This window comes from Triturus cristatus, chromosome 12 (assembly GCF_964204655.1).
Source record: "Triturus cristatus chromosome 12, aTriCri1.1, whole genome shotgun sequence".
Taxonomy (NCBI): Eukaryota; Metazoa; Chordata; class Amphibia; order Caudata; family Salamandridae; genus Triturus; species Triturus cristatus.
In genome coordinates this window covers 340,072,327-340,083,065 of record NC_140595.1, presented here as the reverse complement: position 1 = coordinate 340,083,065, position 10,739 = coordinate 340,072,327, and the positions used below count along the sequence as shown (strand labels likewise).

Genomic DNA, 10,739 nt, shown 5'->3' with positions numbered 1-10,739 from the left:
CACCAGAAACATTGCACAGTTTGGATGTTTAGGAGGTTGTATCAAGGAAAAACTCTAAGAGTCCCCCTAGCGAGTCACACATATCTTCAGTGTTGGGGGTGCTGGCAGTATTGGATGGGTTGGCAAATGGGTGCGTGCAGGAAATCCCGGACAGTGTAATTATCTCACCAACCACTAATAGACTTGCTGGTGACTTGATCCCGGTCATAAGTAAATCAAAGTCGAGTATCGGTTTCCTCTCATGGAACGTGGCAGGCCTTAAGAGCAAATTGATATGTGACGACGGGGGCACCTTCATAGATACTTTTGATGTCTGTTTAATGCAAGAGACATGGGCTCTTGAAAATTTCCAAAGGGCTGGTTTTGTGTCTTTTAATACATTTGCAGTAACAAGTGGCAGGGGGAGACCATCAGGGAGCCTTAGCACCTGGGTGGCCCTGCACCTGGGTGCCACAGCAAGGCAGCTCCAAACTAGCTCAAATGACATTCAATGTGTCCTCCTTGAGTTGCCCGAAAATAATCACCTGGCACTCCTGAATGTCTACTCTAGATCCTCCCAGGGTGGTCGGGAATCTAAGGTTATAGAACATCTAAACAAATATATTTAGTCCTTGGACCCTGGATATTCCATGATAGTGGGTGGCGATTTTAATTGCCAATATGAACCACATAGTGTGTTGGACTTAGATGATCTAACTGCGGAAAATGCATACCGGAATATTCCCGATCCCATGATCCCTACGGTCAAAGTCTGGACTCCCTTGGTTCTTCAGATCTTTGCACTTACTCTCTCTCTATCTTTGAGGGCATGCAATGGCAGATTTGATTCCGATAGACCTGGACGTGCCACCTTCAATAGAGTTGGGCATACTTCTATTCTAGATTATATCCTTATTGAAACAAGATCGTGGGATAAGGTGCTCGACTTCAGGGTGTCAGAACGGGATGACAGCGATCATAACGCCTTAGTTATGACACTAAAACCTGGTAGCTGGGGCATGAGTAGTTATGATACCGCTGTATCTCCCATAGCACAACCTCTTATCCTGCATAACAACAGACGCAGAGTAAGATGGCCCTGCATTGCTGCTTGCCCAAATAAAATGGCAGAAATCTATAGTCTTGCTCTGCCCCATCTTAGTGGAATGGCCGAAGCTGGGCTTAATTGTATTTCCACAGAGACAGAGACCAGGCCTGTAGACATTCATTTTCAGTTGGTAACCAAACTTTCGGATGTGTTTTGTCTGATTGGGAATGCGAGGGCCTATTCGGCCAAAAGGCAAATGTGGTACACTGCTGAGTGTAGGAAGTCAAAGTGTGATTTGATCATGGCTATTAAGGCCATGGACAAAGACAGGATCAAAACACTCAGGGCACAATATAAACAAACATTGGAAAGGGCAAGAAAGTCCTGGGAGGATGACATGTGGGAGGAGCTGAGACTAACTTTGCAGTCCAAGGACTTTAAAGGCTTCTGGTCTATTGTTAGCAACGGCAGAAAAGAACCAGGAACCACTACATTCCCTAATATAGCCCCAGCAGCATGGGAAGATCATTATGGGGGCCTTTACTTAGGCACAAACCACAGTTTAATATCTACAGTTACCTCTCCCCCCAGATCAGTGTGTCGAGTTGAGGATGCCCCGGCGATAACGATAAAGGAGGTAGAAACCGCTATACATCTGCTGATACCCAATAAAGCACCGGGACTGGACAAAATCCCTGGCGACCTTTATCGGTCGGAACCCAAGATAGGGGCACCGTATCTCTGCACTCTGTTTAACTCTATTCTGTCGGGTGCGGAGCCCCCAGAATCTTGGCGTGGTGCGGAGATTGTGCCAATATACAAAAAAGGCTGCCCTTTGCAACCCTCAAATTATAGGCCCATCAGCTTAATCGATATTACTCAGAAGCTGTTTGGACGTATAATTTTGGAGAGATTACAGACGTGGGAGACAGAAAATAATATACTAAGCATCCTGCAGGCGGGTTTCAGAAAGGGCATCTCCACCGTCGACCAGATATTCCGACTTCAGGTCTTACATTGGAAGACCGTGAGCTTAGAGGGTGGCAGCCTCTACCTCATTTTTGTCGACCTGAGGTGGCATTTGACCTGGTACCACGTGAAAACTTGTGGAGAGTTCTCCTGGCACTTAATGTTCCTCCATATCTTTTGGACGCCCTGAGAAGACTCCACACAGAAAACTTCGCCCAGGTCAGATGTGGGAAACATGGAGAGTTGTCCGATCGTTTCCCTGTTAACCGTGGAGTCCGTCAAGGATGCGTGTTAGCACCCACGCTATTCTGTCTATATATTAACGGGCTCATATAACATCTGGAAGGTATCAAGGACACGGATGTCCCAAGACTTGCTACGGGTATGGTGCCAGCGTTGATGTTCGCTGACGACACTTTGTTGTTGTCGCGAACATCAACTGGCATCCAGCGTATTCTGGATGGTTTTGTGGATTCCTGTGGTGAAAGAGGCCTGGAGATTAATTTAGCGAAAACGAAATTCATGATTCTCAACCCCCCAAGCACACACGCCCAAACCCAGTGCTGAATGGTATTCCCCTTGAGCGGGTAAAAACGTTCGGATATCTGGGGATTATATTACAAGAAGATTTTGGGTGGGGGGGTCAAATCGCTAACTCCGTATTAAAACTTTCCCAAACTTCAGGAGGAATTTCCAAACTTTTTAAAGGCTCGGTTTCTAAGCCAGTAGCACCAGCAATAGAAATCTTCAAGACCCAAGCAAAAGCAGCCTCCATTTATGGAGCAGAATTATGGGAACATTCCAGAATCCATAGCCTGATAGGGACCGAAAACTGCTCTATGAGGAGCCTGCTGGGTTTGCCCCCTATCTCTCTGTTGGTCCCTATTAGTTTGGATTTTGGGTTGATACCCATGGAAGAGGTGGTGACACTGCGCCCATTGATATACTGGAAGAGACTCTGGTCTAATGCAGAGTTGGGCTCTTACCGAGAAGAACTTAAGGGGGTTTGGCCCCTAATTAAAAACAAGAATATTTCTTGGCTGAGATTTGTTAGGGATATTTGTGCCAAGATTGGCCTTCCTGATTTATGGGCCTCTCCGGAGGCTTCACCTTTGGCCTTTTCGAAGGCAAAACTGGTTGTACAGTTTAGAAACTTCCACCTCTCGCGCCTGCATGAGAGCTCTGGTACTGGCAGGTTGACTGCTCAGTTTCTCCAAATCAAAGATAACTACAGGAGAGAGGCATTTTTAGATCTGATCTCCCCCCCGGCTTCCAGGAAGTTATATTTCCAATTGAGAATGGGCAGTCTAACGCTTAGGTCTTTCACCTCCAGGTGGGATGCTAATAAAATCACTGTTTGCCCGGCCTGTGGGTTTAGACTAGAGGACGAAAAACATGTTTTCTTTTTCTGTCCTACTTACCACCGACAAAGAAAACGTTGGGTTAAGCCCATATGTAGTAACCTGGGATTTAGAGAGTGCGAAAAAGCTTTGAGAGTCTTGAAGTATGACACTCACCCTCCAATTGTTTTTGCAGTCTCCCGGTTTCTAAACGCTATGTGGATAAAACACAGGAAATTCTGCAATTATTCTGTAAGTTCTAATATATTTTTGTAACTCTTGATTGTTTTTATATTATATTTCATAATTGTGATTTGACTCAGATATCTTAAAATTGTGACTTGTAATAATCTATGCTGCTTTTATGGCCTTTGGGGCCGAAATAAAGTTCATGAGATAGATTATAATCCCTATAAATGTATAGGTGAAATTGCAACCATCAAGGCAACTACATTTACATAACACAAGAAAGCATTCATTAATTTTAGGTCTGGTGTTACCCAAGAGCATTTGATTTTACAAACATTACATATAATATGCTTACATATAGGGTCTCTCAGCCACAACTCTTCTTCGACTGTGCTACTGTTGTTTCATTAACATAACATCATACAGTATGGGGCAATGGGTCAGTCTACTATAGCCATTGACAAAACCTCACTGTGAGTGATAGTATAATACTGCTTTGTTTTAGGATAAGCATATCAACATAAGCAATTTCCTTCAGTGACAGGGACAACTATAACAATGTGTGTTTTGTGAGAACAACAAACTGTTGTGCTTTTAGTCATTGTTTTTATATATTAGTGATGACCTGTCAGCTCATCAAACAATAACATTTTCAAAAACCATAACAAAACACGCATTGAAAAAGCAAAAATGCTGACAGACAATTTCCAGACATTTTTGCTTTGCCAAAGCTTGTTCTCTTTAGGTTCAAGGCTGTAATTTTATCCCAGACTTAGCATATTATCTGCATGAGGCAGTTGCTTCACCTTAACTCTGCAGTTCCTCATCCCCCCCCAGTGCAACATAGATACGGTATCCATCTAAACAAATTACCTGCATGGCGCACACAATTTTCTACTCTACCACTCATCGTCTGATTGACACATCGATAAACTATTAAAATGGGACTTTACCCAAGATTGATGAAAATAGCTTCAATTCCACATTCCCAGCACTACTTACTAACCTTTTACTTGCATCCATTGATTAATGATGCTGTAAGGCTTGGTGCCGATCAAAACCTTTTAAAAGCTAAAATATAGCTTTGTTTATTAAATCTTGACACATTTCACATCCTGCTTATGTATTACTTCAAAGCTCTAAAATGTGTTGCATACTGGAAACATGAAAAGAAATTAAACCCAAGGCCCATTAATTGCAAATAGCATATGTTGGTGTGAATACTAAATCAAATTAAGTATGTTTATTTTTAGATTTGCAGTAGGTGTGTGAGTTTCTTATGTGCTTAAGATGTGTATCACTGCAGGAGTTGAAACACAACTAATCAACACTTTTTGATAGCAAAAGCAAATACTGTTTGCTCAATACTAGTTTAAAATAAAAACATTAATTTTTTGAAACCCATTCATATTCTTGATGATTAATTTGACCACCTAGCATCAGAAAGAGATCATCAATACTTAAAAGGAGGTACCTATAATATATGGGTGAGAGCCACTTGCATACACAATATTTTAAATTACAGAGAATATTCATTTGAAAAAGAGCTCTCATTATCGAAGCTGGAACTGTATTTTTCAATGGATTGTTTGATTTCAATCCACCACACTTGCGTCCTATCTTTCCAAAAACATCAGACAGCGTTGGAAATAGTTGTCATCTCAATCTCAGAGTAATTGAATGTATGAAAACACCTCAGCAAAGTAATGTTAGTTATAGATGAAAGTCACATCTCCACCTTCAAGGCCTTGATCATAGATCATGGCACTAGAAAGTATCCCTAAGTAGATTCCCAAACACCTCTTAGATATTCAAAAGAGAGAACTTGAGAAAGACTCAAATCTATACATCCAAATAAAGCAAGAGCAATGGTCTTGCCATTGCATGCCTTCAGTAATGTTTCAATGTATAAATTACCATCGTGCCTAGAGAGGCGAAGTAAGCATGTACTGGAAAAGATATTTGTGAAACAAATAAAGAAAAATTCCAGTGGAGGTTTGGAATGAATATGGTTGCAAGAAATGTATAGCTGGTTATTTGCTTGAATTTATTGCCCTCAGCAAACACTCACAGTTTTCCAGGTTATTTCAGCTGTTTACCGAGGCAATAGCTACTCATTTCATTTAAATGTTGATGAATTATAGAGTGCACTTATTAAAGGGAGACTAAATCATCAGAATATAGGAAACCCCTAATTGCCTATTGCCTGCCTTGGGGAAGAAACACTTTACATTTCTTTGACTACTTTAAGAGAGTTAAACCTAACTATATCCGCAACTTCTCCACAGTTCTAAAAGCTGTTGATGAGGGGAGACACATACTGTGTCTTTAGATGGCCACATCAATATTCTTAAAATCATAATCCTCCCCAATGCACACTTAATGATAATTTCTCAAAGGTATGTTCAGCTATCTTAAATTGTATTTGAAAGTTATAAAACATATTAATTTTTCCAGTTAGCTTTTTTGATGAAAGTTGGTCATTACCTGAATGACAGCTGTATAACTGGGTGACTGTGGGCAAGCACTTACTGCCCTTATTCCAAAGCCATTTGCACCAAGTTCCTTTTTAAATATTGAATCTAGATGGCACAATCATTTTCAAACTTCTACTGCATATAGTCTGAATGGAAACAGTGGCTTGCGAGCCCTGAAATCCACTATGTAGCTCCCTTTTTCAGTAGCCTCAATTTTAAGATTTGTTTGGATTAGAGATGGCCCTTAGATGAAAACATTCCAAATGTGGGACTCAGTTGATGCAAACATTTATCTTGGGAATTTATGACACTCCTAACTGAATTCTTATCCTGCATATCAATCACTGTTGTACATTATTGTCAGGAGTAAAAAGGGTCATATTGTTGCGTGAGGAATCAAATTTGGAAATTGAGAAATTAGGCAAGACTGTGCCTTATATGTAGGTTAGAGGTCTAGTGGTTATAGGCAAGTGAATCTCGAAATGTGACCTTTATTTCTGGGTTAAAATTGAGATACCTGCATAAGAAGGCATGTATACCATTTAGACCGTGCCTGGCAGTTGTGCCTTTTGCAAGTTTTATTTGATATTGGTCCAGTTCGCCACATTGCTTTTTCTTCCTTCATGTACGTTTTGTTCTCCCATACCCTTCCCTTTGGTTCTGTCAATAACTGTTCACTTAGGCATTTTGTTGCTGTAATAACTGTTTGCTTCCTTCCTCTACAGCTGCTGGTTTCCAGAACTTTGACTTTCGCATGGTAGTTGGGAATGTCTCCGGGTCTTCTAAAACAATGACCGTAGCACCACTGGCAAAAGTCCAGGTAAATGGGAGATTGGGGTTGACATTGGATTCAGACTGTCCTGGATCTTTATAGTTATCCATTTCATTTTTGTAAATTCTATCACGTGACGTATGGATAAACTGTGTATTGTTGCAAATAGCTCATATACTCATTTTTTTATACTTTTGTTTCAGAACCAAATAACAAAAAGTAAAGTTTTTATTAAATCATAAAAAGCAGTGTGAGATATTGCTAACATTTCCAATCTACATACACAATATTATCACCCATTACTTGTGTTCTTAAATTTACACTACACATATGTACAAATATACCTAAATGCCTTAGAATGAAATATCTAAAATAAATGAATTTTCAACCTGTTACTTATGTGTGGCAGCTTAGGGTGACACCCTTGACTCCAGTCATGTCCCCTTTACTCTCTCACTTTTTTAAAGTTTTTATATCTTTGCTACTAAGGTCTATGTAGCGCAGGTGTAATTCTATTCTAGCCTTGGCAATCAGAAAAGTTTACAGAAGGAGTACAGAAAACAACCATTCCTAAAACATCCTTCAAAGAGATCACAATACACTTCCATGCTGCTGTTGACTTTAATTGCAGTGCTCCCAAAAAGGATGAGGACTAAGTCAAAAGATCCCCCAACCTCACCTCAGAAGGGATGTTGAGGTGATTGGGAAAGGGATCCTCCAGAAATATCCAGCGCTTCATTGTGAGATAGATACCTGATGACAAAGAATGCCTGCCTGGCCATCTAGGAGGATATTTTCAGGTGTTGCACTTCAGACAGGCCTACCATATGGAGTTTTTGGGAGTGTCCAAATTTTGGGTAGAACTTACAGTTTAAGACTCAGATCTAGGCCTAGTGCATCCTTGAATGGTCCAGATAAACATCAAATCAAGAATCCCTGTCTAAGCCAGCTACAGAGAAGGGTCCTACATGTCCCTATATTCATTGCTACCAGCTGAATGGCTTAAAGTAATATTTATATTTTTTCCAGTTCCATTCCTGTAGATTTCATAATATGTCATTGCATGTATTCTTTAAATAGGATTGTAATCTCCATATTTATGTGGTGGCATAATGTTTGGATGCTTTCCAATACATTTTGGGCATGCAGGATGCTGGTTTTAACATAATAGATACTCACTGGAACAGTGTTACCATGTCATTGTGCACTGCAACCTTATGATAGTCCTTTGCCTTCATGTTGTGAAAAGTCAAATAAGAAGACTGCTCAAGTTTCAGATGTCAGTTTAGACAATATTCACACGCACTCATTATTTGGCATGTGAATAATTCAGATAATGTGGAAACTACACACATATCTTAGAAATTGTTTTATTCAAAACATGTACATCTCTATTTAGCAACCGTTGCATTTGGACAAAACTGGTATACCACTCCTGCCTGGTACATTGTATGCATCCTCAGTAAGACCTATATTCCTTTTTGCCTTTATCATAGTATTGTAATATGGCGTGGCTTCAGTAAGTGATGGCATCTCATTTGCCAACATAACTTTTTAAATTTGTGAAATATTGTGCATGGTTATGTGAGGGGGAGAGCAACACAAGCTATGACTGCTCCATTATTGACCAAAGTTGTCTTGACAATGGGCAGGTCATAAATCCATCACTGCATGGGTCAGGGGAGTGAAGAGCGTGTTTTTGGGAATCTATCTCAAGAACAAAGTACAATTCGCTACATGATCTTTGATGTACTTAAAGAAGCGAACAAATGCACTAATGAATATTTTACTCTCTACCTAATCCTCTACAATGGTAGTCAAGATCAAGTAGGATAATACAGAACACAGGACCTATCAAAAGATTGACCTCAACTTTAAGGTGAACCTAGGATGATACCTCGATGGAGGTATAGTCAAAGTCCCTGTGAGAAGTTGGCCTGGTATATGCTGTCCACTAGTTATAATGAGCACCTTGCACCAGTCCAAACAACCCTTATTAATGATGGCTTTAAAGACAACCTTTATTGAAAGCTATCCTAGTAGTAGCTATGGAGAGCAGCCTTCAGGCTAAGTCTTGAAGGAGTGTAAAGTAGCTTGGTTTACCAGATTATAACCTCTTGAATTACTAAATGAAAGGAGAACCACACAAGGTATATATATACAATATATGTATTTATTCCTAAACACTCTCTACTAACCTCTTTATGAAGTTAGAGAGCAAGGCACACAATAATACAGTTCTAAAACGACAGTAAATAGCACAATATACAATGGGCCCTAGGGGAGGACCAAACCATATATTAAGAAAGTGGTATATGAGCCACGACTTGACTATACACAGTGCCTAGAGCTCGAAGAATTGATAGGACCTCAAGGAACCACCCAAGGTAGTGACACAGGAGACCCACGGGGGACGCGTGCAGTGTAAGAACAAAGGCGCGAGCCCCGTACTATTCTATGGGAAAGTAGTGATTGGCATTCTAGAAGTTAAGGACACTTAAGAGAGGACTTTGAGCAAACCCCTTTAGACTTAGGGGGTTCTAGGGCCAGCACCCATGGGAGCACCGGAGTACTCGAGTTACCTTACCCAGGGAAGCCGGGTGCATAGGTGTCAAATGGTGTCGGGAATCGTCGTTGATTTCTATGGCGATCTGCAGCAAAGTGCTGCTGCCGGGAAGGAGAGAAGTGTCCGGTGTGATCCAAGCCTGGATCGAAGATCATAAGAACCTGAAAGCAGAGGGGACAGAGTTTGGGTCACTTGCCAGTGACCAGGGGCACGATAGACGTATGCCCACCGATGTCGGGTGTTTCAGGTGCGAAGAGGTGAAGCCTGACTCTGCAGCCACGAGGAACAGGAGGCATCGACGATGACCAGGAGCTGGATTCGAGCTTTCCCACAAAGGATGTCGAGTGCTGCGGTGTCGTTGCCCATATTGGACCCAACAAGCCTTGGCAACAGCAACCCACGCAGGAAGAGAAAAGATGCTTTGGTGTGGACCAGCAGGGTCCTGGGGACTCCCCTAGTGATGGAGAGTCAGGGCACATCTGGAGCAACCAGGTAAGCCCAATTAGAAGTAAAGTTGCCTTTACAGAGACCCACCAGTGGATGGACTTGGGATCGAGAAGGGACCTCGAGAGAAAACACAAAGGGCCAGCTCACGGAACACTTGTGGAGTGTAAGCGGGCAATCTTCGGTGCAAATACTGCAGGAGTCAATGGAAAGCTGATGTTTCTGCAAATGGTCGCGGTGTCCGGAGGTTCGGGTTATACAGTCTTCCATGAGGGATACAGGCCTCAGAATTGTTGAGTGCACAGATCGACCTCAGATACCACGGAAACCCACCTCCTGTGTTGCAAAATTCTTCGGATTCCGGCGGGAGCTTCGGAGATACAAACTGGACAGATGCGTCTTTGGTGCCTGCCTTGCAAGGGAGTAACTCCTTTACTCCAAGGGAGATTCTTCAGTCATCTAGTTTCATGTAGATTGTCGAAGTTCCAGGATTCAGTATCAGAGTTTCGTCCAGGTGTAATCTAAAGTCCTGTAGTCAGGGGTTCCTTCTTTATACCCAAGGAAGGCGTTGGACATACTCTGGGGACCCACCTATGGGAGGGTCAGGAAAGAGGGGTGGTTACACCCATTTCCTTTGTCCAGTTTCGCGCCAGAGCAGGGGCTCTGGACTATGCACAGGTACACCAAATGTGCCCCTAGTGCTGAACTTCAAAGCACTCTTGGAGTGCACCCACCCAGCCCCAATACACTAAAGCCTGTCTGGGAGGCGGTGACACCTCACTGTGACGGGAAACCTATTGTCCAGGCCTCCCCTGCCGGAGTTTCGTCCAGCAGCAGGAGGGCAGACTCGTGTTTGTGGCTGGCAGCATCCATTTTGTGATGCCAGGGCTCTGTTAGCTGGCACCGGGTATACCGGTGCTGTCATGTCTCCCACACCAGTTACTGGTGTGGGGGT

General features: G+C 42.2%; 1 long non-coding RNA gene across 1 annotated transcript in view; it reads left to right on the top strand.

The window, feature by feature from the left end:
* Window positions 1-6,723: 6,723 nt before the first annotated feature.
* The window catches only part of LOC146775981 (uncharacterized), a 73,512-nt gene continuing 69,496 nt past the window's right edge, over window positions 6,724-10,739 (top strand). Inside the window, exon 1 of the long non-coding RNA XR_014972138.1 lies at window positions 6,724-6,822. This is a non-coding gene — a long non-coding RNA (uncharacterized LOC146775981). The remainder of the gene's footprint in view (window positions 6,823-10,739) is intronic.